This window comes from Scomber japonicus, chromosome 19 (assembly GCF_027409825.1).
Source record: "Scomber japonicus isolate fScoJap1 chromosome 19, fScoJap1.pri, whole genome shotgun sequence".
In the NCBI taxonomy this organism is placed as follows: Eukaryota; Metazoa; Chordata; class Actinopteri; order Scombriformes; family Scombridae; genus Scomber; species Scomber japonicus.
Genome location: NC_070596.1, coordinates 30,047,030 through 30,058,885, shown reverse-complemented (window position 1 = coordinate 30,058,885; position 11,856 = coordinate 30,047,030).

Below are 11,856 nucleotides of genomic sequence, written 5' to 3'. Positions count from 1 at the left end.
TTACCGTAATCACCTCCGACAACCAATCAAACTTCACTTTACATTAATGTAATCTTTGTAATGATTCGGAGATAAATGTTAATTCAGTGTCTGACTTAACCCTTAAACAGACAACGTGCACCAGGAGATACAGACTCTTTAACCTTCCTGTTGTCCTCCCAGGTCCTTCCTCTGTCCTTCCTTCCTTCCTTCCTTCATCTGTCCTTCCTTCCTTCCTTCATCTGTCCTTCCTTCCTTCCTTCCTTCCTCTGTCCTTCCTTCCTTCCTTCATCTGTCCTTCCTTCCTTCCTTCCTTCCTCAGATCTAAGTTCAGCTGTTAGGGTAAATGTTCCCTCCTTCTGTCCTTTCTTCCTTCCTTCATCTGTCCTTCCTTTTTTTCTTCCTTCCTCCCTCCCTCCCTCCCTCCCTTCCTTCCTCCCTCCCTCCCTTCCTTCCTCCCTCATTTCCTTCCTTCTTCCTCCCTCCTTCCTTTCCTTCCTTCTTCCTCCCTTCCTTCCCTTCCTCCCTCCTTTCCTTCCTTCTTCCCTCCTTTCCTTTCCTTCCTACCTTCCTTCCTTCCTTCCTCCGTCCTTCCTTTCCTTCCTTCTTCCTCCCTTGCTTCCCTTCCTTCCTTCTTCCCTCCTTTCCTTCCTTTCTTCTTTCCTTCCTTCCTTCCTTACTTTAGGTGCAAATGACATAACTAGTAAGGCCTGTTTAAGGGTTAAACGATAAATATGGTCTCAGTCTCTTCTGCTGCTGCTGCTCCTGAGTTACAGTCTCTTAATAACAGAACATTATAAAGCCACAGCGAGGTTGACCTTTGACGTTTTGGATATAAAATGTCACTACTTTATCATTTTATCCCAATAAGACATTTATGTGAAACTCTGACCTTTTAAAACAGTCATTAAAAGCAGTAATTAAAACACTGCCTGTAATGTTCTTTATAATGATCCTGATGAAGGCCGCTAGCTGAAACATGTTGGTTTATTTGACCGAAGCCTAATCAGGTCATCCGTGAGGCCAAGTGGATGTTTGTGCCAAATTTTGAAGGAATTCCCTCAAAGCGTCTTTGAGATATCGTGTTTATGAGAATGTGACGGACGTATAGATGGAAGGAAGGAAGGAAGGAAGGAAGGAAATAAGAAGGGAAGGAAGGAAGGAAATAAGAAGAGAAGGAAGGAAGGAAATAAGAAGGGAACGAACGAAGGAAGGAAGGAAGGACAGATGGAAGGACAGACAGAGGGAAGGAAGGAAGGAAGGAAGGAAATAAGAAGGGAAGGAAGGAAGGACAGAGGAAAGGAATGAAGGAAGGACAGACAGATGGAAGAAGGGAAGGAAGGAAATAAGAAGGGAGGGAAAGAAATAAGAAGGACAGGAAGGAAAGATGGGAGGAAGGAATGAGGGAAGGAATGAAGGAAGGAAATGAGAAGGGAAGGAAGGAAGGAAATAAGAAGGGAAGGAAGGAAGGAAATAAGAAGGGAAGGAAGGAATGAAATAGGAAGGAAGGAAATAAGAAGGAAAGGAAGGAAGGAATGAATGAAGGAAGGAATGAAATAAGAAAATAAGAAGGGAAGGAAGGAAGGAAATAAGAAAATAAGAAGGGAAGGAAGGAAGGAAATAAGAAGAGAAGGAAGGAAGGAAGGAAATAAGAAGGGAAAGAAGGAAGGAAGGAAGGACAGATGGAAGGACAGACAGAGGGAAGGAAGGAAGGAAGGACAGATGGAAGGACAGACAGAGGGAAGGAAGGAAGGAAGGAAATAAGAAGGGAAGGAAGGGGAAGGTAGATAACAAAACAAAAACAAAAAAAAAATATATATATATAGGTTGGGTATGTGGTCATGTGACTTGTCCCTGCCTGGAATCTGATCCATGTCTAATTGATATGACATATTGACTTTCTTCTTATTTAAAATGTCAAAAATGCAGATGTGTAGCAACAATTATGAAACTTACCAATTGATCCACATAGATCGAACAGAATACATCGAAAGACGTTAAGGTTAAGCGCCAGAAAAGTTTCCTTGATCACGCCAGTGAGTGGGCGTCGGTCCTCACGTGTCAGGTCCCCCGTTTCTCTACCCTCTTTGACAGGGAGGTCTGAGGTGTTTGGAGTCCCAGGCTCCAGCTGTACAGTGTCACACCGCGGTGAGGTTTGTCTTGTCCTGGGTTTTTGTCTCGTGACTTCCTGTTTTATTTTGAAAATTAACTCTCCTCTCGTTTCAGGTCACTTGCCCTTCCTCATGTGTCACCGGTCTGATTGTCATTCCTGATTGTGTCCACCTGTTCCCCATTACCCTCATGTGTTTTATAGTCTGCGTCTTCCCTTGTCTTGTGCCAGAGTGTCTCGTCCCATCGTGCACCCCAGCCAGTCACCTCAGCCCATGATAGTTCACAGCCTTGTTTTGTCAAGTAAGCCAGTGGTTTTGCCTCCTTGTGAGAGATTTTTGTTTGTTATTATTTCATAGTCATAGTGTAGGACCTGTTTAGTTTCTTAGAGTTTTTGTTTTCCTCCTAGTGGAGTGATTTTCTGTTTCTTTTGTCCTTTAGTTTTATCGGCCTTTTTTCCCTCCTTGTTAGGAGTGTTTTTTGTTTCTAGAAAGTATTATTCCCTGTTTATTTTTTGTCACCCCGTCAGGGAGTTTTTGTTACAATTAAAGTCTGCCTAACCGTCAGCCTCTGCATCTGAGTCCTCATTTTCGTCCAGGTCTGACATACAGACTTTAACCTGCAGAGTCCGCTGAGTCCCAAACGCCGGCTCACGGGTGATCCTGCCGACAACGCCAACTGTTCTGGCAATATTTATTTATCAAAAAGTACAAAGCTGCAGACGGACTCCTTGCTGTCTCAAGCGTGAGATGGCACAGCGAGCCCGGGGCAGAGGAAACAGTCAGATTATATACAATACATTATCTTGTGAAAGCATGACCTTGTTCTACCATCAGAACAATGTCATCACAATAGTCACAATAGTCATCACATGTATACACAATCAGGACAATGGTTAGTCAGTAGATTATAACATACATGATGTTCAGTCAAAGTTCAATGATGTTCACTAAATCAGCATTTCATGTCATGGTCAGACACACACATACATCTAATCATATAACATAACTACTCATTTGATCAGAGAAGATGAATAATAAGAATTCCCATTACACCCCCTTTAGTCTATCTGTGCATTTAGTGAAGTCTAACCTGCACATGCTGCTGTTTAAACCACACAAGCCTCCTGCTGTTTAAATGCTCGGAGCTTATTAACTGTATCTGTATCGATGGATCAGGCTCTCGGGTCTATCTGAGGCTAATTACTGACAGACTCCTCCTCGCTCGCTGTGGTGTGCAGAGACATGAAATCAATCGATCGATATATATACAAACATGTGGAGCAGCAGACAATAAAACTTTTCAGGTTCAGCAACTTTTGGAGACGCTAAACGAAGGTCAGAGTCACTGTCGGATCGTTTATCTCTCGGTTGCCATGACAACATGTTCCTCAGAGGATGAATCCATACTGACTTGGGTGAAAGTAATGGAGCTTTTCCACTACACAGTTCTAGCTTGACTCGGCTCGGTTTGGTACCAGGAACCTTTTCTATTACTATAGTTCCTCCTCAACGTGAGCTGGTCGTCATAGCAACGCTCCGTTAAACTGCCGTGACTTCGTTTTCTACGCAACACAAACACATAACCAATGGAGGACATGTAGGTGATGGTGTACTTCCTTCCTTCCATCTGTCCTTCCTCCCTACCTTCCTTTTATCATTTTTTTCATTCCTTCCATCTGTCCTTCCTTCCTCCCTTCCTTCCTTCCTTCCTTCCTTCCTTCCTTCCTTCCCTCTCTCCTTCCTGTCTTCTTTTAAATTAGGGGAGTCAAACTCATATTCATTCAAGGGCCACATACAGACCAATTTGATCTCATGTGGAAGGAAGAAAGGAAGGAAGGAAAGAGAGACAAAAGGAAAGAGAGAAGGAAGGAAGGAAGGAAGGAAGGACAGATGGAAGGAATGAAAAAAATGATAAAAGGAAGGTAGGGAGGAAGGACAGATGGAAGGAAGGAAGGAAAGAATGAAGAAAGGAAAAAAGGAAGGTAGGAAGGGCAGATGGAAGGCAGGAAGAAAGGAATGAAGAAAGGAAAAAAGGAAGGTAGGAAGGACAGATGGAAGGCAGGAAGAAAGGAATGAAGAAAGGAAAAAAGGAAGGTAGGAAGGAAGGACAGATGGAAGGAAGGGCAGAAGGAAGAAAGGAAGGAAGGAAAAGAACACAGAAAGGAAAGTGGACCCGGATCGCACCCCTCAGCGGGCCGGTTCTGGCCCACGGGCCGCATGTTTGACGCCCCTGGCTTAAATATTCAGAATAAAGCCACAGAGACACAAAGCTGCTGCTGCTGTTGTTCCAGATGTGCCGCTCATACAGAAACTTATTGACTCTCTCAGCGGGAGACGGAGATGTAGAAACGACAACTCGGCGGCTCAGAGGATTAACGTAGATTTGGTTGGTTTTCCCGTCAGTCTGAGTCTGGATTAGTTTCAAAGGAGCTCACATGAAAAACATCAGCTTTTGTTCCGTTACGTAATCTCATGTCACAAACTCTCATTTATACCTAATGTGGTGTCACTGACACTGTGATCGGCAAATATAATGATTTAATAATATAATCAGAGTCTAAGAGTTTTATTTCTATTGTATTAAAGAGTGTGGGTAATCATTTAGTTTTACTATAATCTTAACCCTCCTGTTGTCCTCAGGTCAAGGAAGGACAGGAGGAAGGACAGAAGGAAGGACAGAAGGAAGGACAGGAGGAAGGAAGGAAAGGAGTAAGGATGAAAAGAGGAAGGAGTTTAGGAGAGAAGGAAGGAAGGAAGGAAGGAAAGGAGTAAGGATGAAAAGAGGAAGGCAGGATGGAGGGAGGGAGGAATTTAGGAGAGAAGGAAGGACGGGAGGAAGGAAGGAAAGGAGTAAGGAGGGATGGAGGGAGGGAGGGAAGGTAATATATATATAATATTATAATCAGAGTTTAAGAGTTTTATTTCTATTGTGTTAGAGTGTGTGATAATTTAGTTTTACTATAATCTTAACCCTCCAGTTGTCCTCAGGTCAAGGAAGGACAGGAGGAAGGAAGGAAGGAAGGAAGGAATGAAGGAAGGAAAGGAGTAAGGAGGGATGGAGGGAGGGAGGGAGGGAGGGAAGGAAGGAAGGAAGAAGGAAGGAAGGAAGGAAGGAAAGTAGTAATGACGAATAGAGGAAGGAATTTAGGAGAGAAGGGAGGAAGGAAAGGAGTAAGGAGGGATGGAGGGAGGGAGGAAAGGAGTAAGGAGGGATGGAGGGAGGGAGGAAAGGAAGAAGGAAGGGAAGTAGTAATGATGAAAAGAGGAAGGAATTTAGGAGAGAAGGAAGGAAGGAAAGTAGTGAGGATGAAATTATTATTATTATTGTTTATTTTATTATATTATCATTATTTTATTCTATTTTATTTTATTATTATTATTATTTATTTTATTTTTTATTTTGTATTTTTTTATTCTATTTTATTATTATTATTGTTATTATTATTAATGTTTTTATTTTTATTTTTTTTTCTCTTCTAATTTATTCTTGGTTATTGGTATTTTTTTTTTTTTTTTCTTTGGTGTTTAGATGTTTGTGAAGGAAAAGTTTAAACCTTGTTTCTGTGTATTAAAAATCTTAAAATCAATAAAAAATAAGTTTTCTAAAGAGGTTTTGTTTTGAGCAGTGATTTGAATGTGGGCGATGTGCTCAGCTGCTGTGGAACGATGGAGCTGAAGTCAATGAACAACAATGTGATGTATGAGTCCTTTTTATCCAGGTGTGTTAATGCAGTAGCTACACCGTCCTCTGTGGGTCTGCTGGTTCGATAAGCATATCGGTGAAGATCCATGGTGGGTGGCAGAATGCTGTTAATGTGCTGCATGATCAGTCTCTCAAAACACTTCATTAAGACCGAGGTTATATAGAGCCGGGCGTTGGTGCTCGATAACTTTAAAGTATCGACCGATAAAAATCGATACCAAGTAGTATCGAAATGTCTCCCGTCAAACGATACCTGCAAACGATCCTTGTTGCACCTAGAGTGAGAACATAGTGGGCTCATTGGGAAAAGGGTTTCATCAAGAGCAGATAGAATATGCTAGGTATAGCTAGAAAATATGACTATTTGTATGGATTGCTCACAGCCAATCACATGCAATTTAATGCAGGTGGGGAGTTCTGGTCCTCTGAAATGAAGCCAACCAGGAAGTAACTTAGAGCTGCATTCTATCAAAAGGCCACCAGGGGGCGACCGTCTCTATACAAGTCAATGGAGAATTCACCAACTTCTCACTTGATTTCTAACCTCAGTAAACGTTTTCAAAATGTGTTTATGGTCTCAATCGCTAGTTTAAAGCCTTCTTCAATGCAGTATGATGTTCATTTGGGACATTTTGGCCTCCCTGATTTTATATGTGACGATAAAGCAGGGTATGCATTAGGGCGTGGCTACGTCCTGATTGACAGGTTGACTGACCAATGTCCTCGAGATCCAGCCCTCGTAACCATAGCAACCTCCCCGCTCCGCCCATGACTCCGCCTCATGCCCATATAAGTAGAATCTGTGATTTTATTTTTCCCAGCATGCACCTGAAATTTTCAAGATGGCGCTGCCTAGATTAGAAACTACTGGCTTCCGAGCAGCAGTCCACAAACCAATGGGTGTCATCACGGATGTTACGTCCATTTCTTTTATACAGTCTATGGATTTAATGCAACAATATTAATAATTTGAAGACTTGAGTAAAAATCTAATCATTTAGATGTGGAGGATTGGTGGCATTTCGTTCAATTTAATGCTTCTAATCACATGATGGGTAATGAAGTACTCAGTTGGTATCAGTGTCACTTTTAAGGTAGATGGATTAATGCTGGTATAATATTTAAATGATACCCAGCCCTAGTGTTACAGCTATGAGGTTATAGTCATTGAGGCATTTCTTTGGCACAGATATGAAGGTGGCAGACTTGAGGCACTTTCCGATGACGGTTGCCTGTTGCAGAGAAATGTTAAAGCTGTCTCTGAAGACATTTTTCAGCTGCTCTGCACAGTCCCTGAGCAGCCGTCCAGGTATGTTATCTGGCCCTGCAGCTTTACGGAGGTTGATCTGGGACAGAACTCTCCTCACACAGGGCGAGACATAGCTCTTAGTGTCTGTGGCCTCAAACCGTCATTCAGCTGGTTGGGGAGGAAAGCCGTGCATCCTCCAATATTTCACTGCTGAATTCATCTTTATTCTTCTTTCTGTGGCAAACGACTGCAATGATAGTGATAATAATGACCACAAACATGCTGACAACTGCTCGCTGCTGCTATGTAGAAACACAGTTTTTATCCTACAGCCATTACCACACTCAATACTGCTAATTAATACTATTTACAACTGACTGCAACAGGGCTGTGCAATGACAGGATGTAACAGTATGTGGGTATACTTGGGCTGTTTTTATGTATTTTATGTTTTATGTATAGTATTTATTGATTATCTTTTCCTTTCATTTTTATTTATGAATGATGTACTGACTGGTGAGCACTTTAAAATTTCTTTGTACTTGTGACAATGACAATAAAGGGTCTATCTATCTATCTATCGGCGCTTTTCCACTACACAGTTCCAGCACGACTCGGCTCGACTCGACTAGGGATAGTACCTGGTACCTGGTACTTTTTTAGTACCTGCTCTGCTGAGGTTCCAAGCGAGCCGAGCCGATACTAAATGTGACGTCGACAGACTGCCGGCCTCTGATTGGGCAGAAGAGTTGTCGCTGGAAGAGTCATGAGCCGTCCCACACAATAATCAAAATACCAGCAACAGCATTACAGCCATACGGCTCAGTTTTGTTGCTTTGTGTGTGACAGAAAGACACATACAGCAGCAAGTACACCATCGCCTCCATGTCCTTCATTGTTTACGTGTTTGTGTCGCGTAGAAAACAAAGTCACAGCAGTTTCGCGGAGCCGTTGCTATGACGACCCCGCCCACGTTGAGTAGGTACCTTTTTGTAATGGAAAAGGTCGTTCCTGGAACCGAATCGAGTCGAGTAGTGCTGGAACTGTGTAGTGGAAAAGCGCCATATCTATCTATCTATCTGTCTGTCTGTCTGTCTGTCTATATATCTGTAGTTCATGGTCAGTGGTGTGGTGATATGAAGTATAAGCTCACACTTCTCCACACCAACAACACCACGATCGTTCTCTGTGGTCTCATCTAAATACTAGTCACCTCCTGTAGTTTAACCAAATGCATTACGAGGCACCATCTGGTTCCCTCTTGTCTTTGACCATCTGTAATCCCAAGAAAGGAGGAGAGACTTTATGAGGATCTACATATCAGGCTCAGATCTTTTCCTGCCAAAGCTTCACCTCTCATCTAACATACTAGCTTGCTCTGTCTCTCCATTACTGACAGGATAATGTTTTAGATCCTGAGAAGAGGTACATTTTTCACCTTGCATCAGTATCTGTAAGATCTCAGTGATACTTACTGAAGCAATGTCATTTTGGGGGATCATGAGATGCACATTGGATCCTTACCCTTTAAAGGATCATATAAATGATGATGCATCATGCCTCCACTGGACCAGATAATGAGCTTGTCAACCTGCTCTGGTTTAATTTAGAGGCACGATGTTCCACTCGGTCTCTGCCGCTCATCAGAAGCAAAACTCACATTTAAGGGCAGTGGCATGCACAGACAGGCGAAAAGAAAAAAAAAGGCACATACAGCACTTTCTCGCCACTGAAGAGGGCACTTTAGTGCGTGTTTTTGTCACCCAAGAGGGCAGTTTCGTGTGTTTTGCCAGCCAGGAGGGCACCTTAGCACGCGTTCTGGCTCTCAAGTGGGCACCTTAGCACCTGTTTTGGCTCCCAAGTGGGCACCTTAGCATGCGTTCTGGCTACCAAGAGGGCACCTTAGCACGCGTTTTGGCTCTCAAGTGGGCACCTTAGCACGCGTTTTGGCTCCCAAGAGGGCACCTTAGCATGCGTTCTGGCTACCAAGAGGGCACCTTAGCACCTGTTTTGGCTCTCAAGTGGGCACCTTAGCACGCGTTTTGGCTCTCAAGTGGGCACCTTAGCATGCGTTTTGGCTCCCAAGAGGGCACCTTAGCACCTGTTTTGGCTCCCAAGAGGGCACCTTAGCATGCGTTCTGGCTACCAAGAGGGCACCTTAGCACCTGTTTTGGCTCTCAAGTGGGCACCTTAGCACGCGTTTTGGCTCTCAAGTGGGCACCTTAGCACGCATTTTGGCTCCCAAGAGGGCACCTTAGCATATGATTTGGCTCCCAAGAGGGCACCTTAGCACCTGTTTTGGCTCCCAAGAGGGCACCTTAGCACATGTTTTGGCTCCCAAGAGGGCACCTTAGCACGTGTTTTGGCTCCCAAGAGGGCACCTTAGCACATGTTTTGGCTCCCAAGAGGGCACCTTAGCATGCGTTCTGGCTACCAAGAGGGCACCTTAGCACCTGTTTTGGCTCCCAAGAGGGCACCTTAGCATGCGTTCTGGCTACCAAGAGGGCACCTTAGCACATGTTTTGGCTCCCAAGAGGGCACCTTAGCATGCGTTCTGGCTACCAAGAGGGCACCTTAGCATGCGTTTTAGCTCCCAAGAGGGCACCTTAGCACCTGTTTTGGCTCCCAAGAGGGCACCTTAGCATGCGTTTTAGCTCCCAAGAGGGCACCTTAGCACGCATTTTGGCTCCCAAGAGGGCACCTTAGCACATGTTTTGGCTCCCAAGAGGGCACCTAGCACGCGTTTTGGCTCCCAAGAGGGCACCTTAGCACGCGTTTTGGCACCCAAGAGGGCACCTTAGCACATGTTTTGGCTCCCAAGAGGGCACCTTAGCATGCGTTTTGGCTCTCAAAAGGGCGCCCTAGCACGCATTTTGGCTCCCAAGAGGGCAGTTTAGTGTGTTTTGCCAACCAGGAGGGCACCTTATCATGCATTCTGGCTCCAAAGAGGGCACCTTAGCACGCGTTCTGGCTCCCGAGAGGGCACCTTAGCATAAACGACTGCCCCCCCTGCCCTCCCTGCCCCCCCTTGTGCACACCACTGTTTAAGGGTCACACTTCAATCTCTAACCACATTATAGTTACTTTATATGTGAGATTATTTCTAGAGCACATGATGGTCATGTGGTGGAAAGGTGAAATATTCCCATGATGAGTAAAAAGCCACAGCTCAAACTCTGCTGTTAGATATATTGAGCTTATGGGGGTTGGTGGGAGACAGTGTTGGTATTTGGATTATTGGGGATGGGCTGCAGCTTCTGGCTCACTGTGTGGGCTGCTCTGCAAAATAAAAGCCCAATATCATCAGGTTTGGGTATAGCACATAACAAAATGTCTAAAAAATAGACTCAGTTTGTTGTTTGTCAGTTGAAGCTCATCGGTTGCTTCAGCTTGTGTACATTTAGGGTTGGGAAGGTCACTGTGGAGATGTAATAGATTACTAGTTACTCTATTTAAAATGTAATCAGTAATGTAACTATTTCAATGACTTCATCAAAGTAATGTAACTTATTACATTTGATGACTTTTCTCATTTTCTAACCAATGTTTTCAGCTGTTAGGGTAAATGTTCCCTCCTTCTGTCCTTCTTTCAATCCTTCCTTCCTTCCTAAGACCTAAGATCAGCTGTTAGGGTAAATGTTCCCTCCTTCTGTCCTTCTTTCAATCCTTCCTTCCTTCCTAAGACCTAAGATCAGCTGTTAAGGTAATTCTTCCTTCCTTCCTTCCTTCCTTAGATCAGCTGTTAGGGTAAATGTTCCCTCCTTCTGTCCGTCCTTCCTTCCTTCCTTCTGTCTTTCCTTCCTTCCTTCCTTCTTTCCTAAGATCTAAGATCAGTTGTTAGGGTAAATGTTCCCTCCATCTGTCCTTCCTTCCTACCTTCCTTCCTAAGTCCAACTGTTAGTGTAAATGTTCCCATTAAGCACCAAAATCTAAGCTCAGCTGTGTTTCATGGATACTGACATGATGATTTATAAGGGAGATAATTTCTTATAAAGCAACATTTATCTCTCATTTACTTGAGTTTCTGTCTCCTCTGTTACTGCAGTGTGAAGAATAGATTATTGATGGTGTTATACTGACATCTGGTGGCCGCGGCTGGAATAACATGTAAACTCTGAACATAACCTCAGAGTCCAGAGTCCAGACGCCTCAGGCAAAACATTTACTCTTTTTGACCTTTGACCCAGAGATTCATGTAGAAATATGAATCATGCAGGCACATTATAGTCTCAGTTAATCAGAGGATGAGTGTTGAGATCTCCTGTATTTTATTATTATTACTAATAACTCTCATTAAAAGACAAAAAACCAACATTGATTTACTGATGATAAGTTTTATGTGTGTATCAAAGCCTGATTTATCTTATTGCTTTGTGGCTTTTTTGGTTTGTTTTAGATTTAATAGAAATTTAGAACTTAAATAGAAAATAATAATAATTGAAATGTTATTTACAGGATGTGTTCTTGCTTCATGTGTATGCATTGTGTATTATTGTGTTGAAATGAATTATCACCTTTGTGTAACATGAAGTATGCAAAAAGTGAAGCAGCCTGAAAAAAAAACTGAAGCCTCTGTAGTTCCCAACACACACACGCTTGTTTTTATATCCTTGTGGGGACCCTCATTGATATATGGGTCAGTAACAAATAAGGGTTGACAAGATGAGCAATTCAAAAATATGTTAAAACTATTCTTAATCATCATAACTAAACGTAACTATAACATTGATTTTAAAACTTAATATTAACCCTGAAATTTAAAGTAATGTCCTCGCCAAAAAACCCGGTCCTCTTGAAGATAGTAAAACATGCGC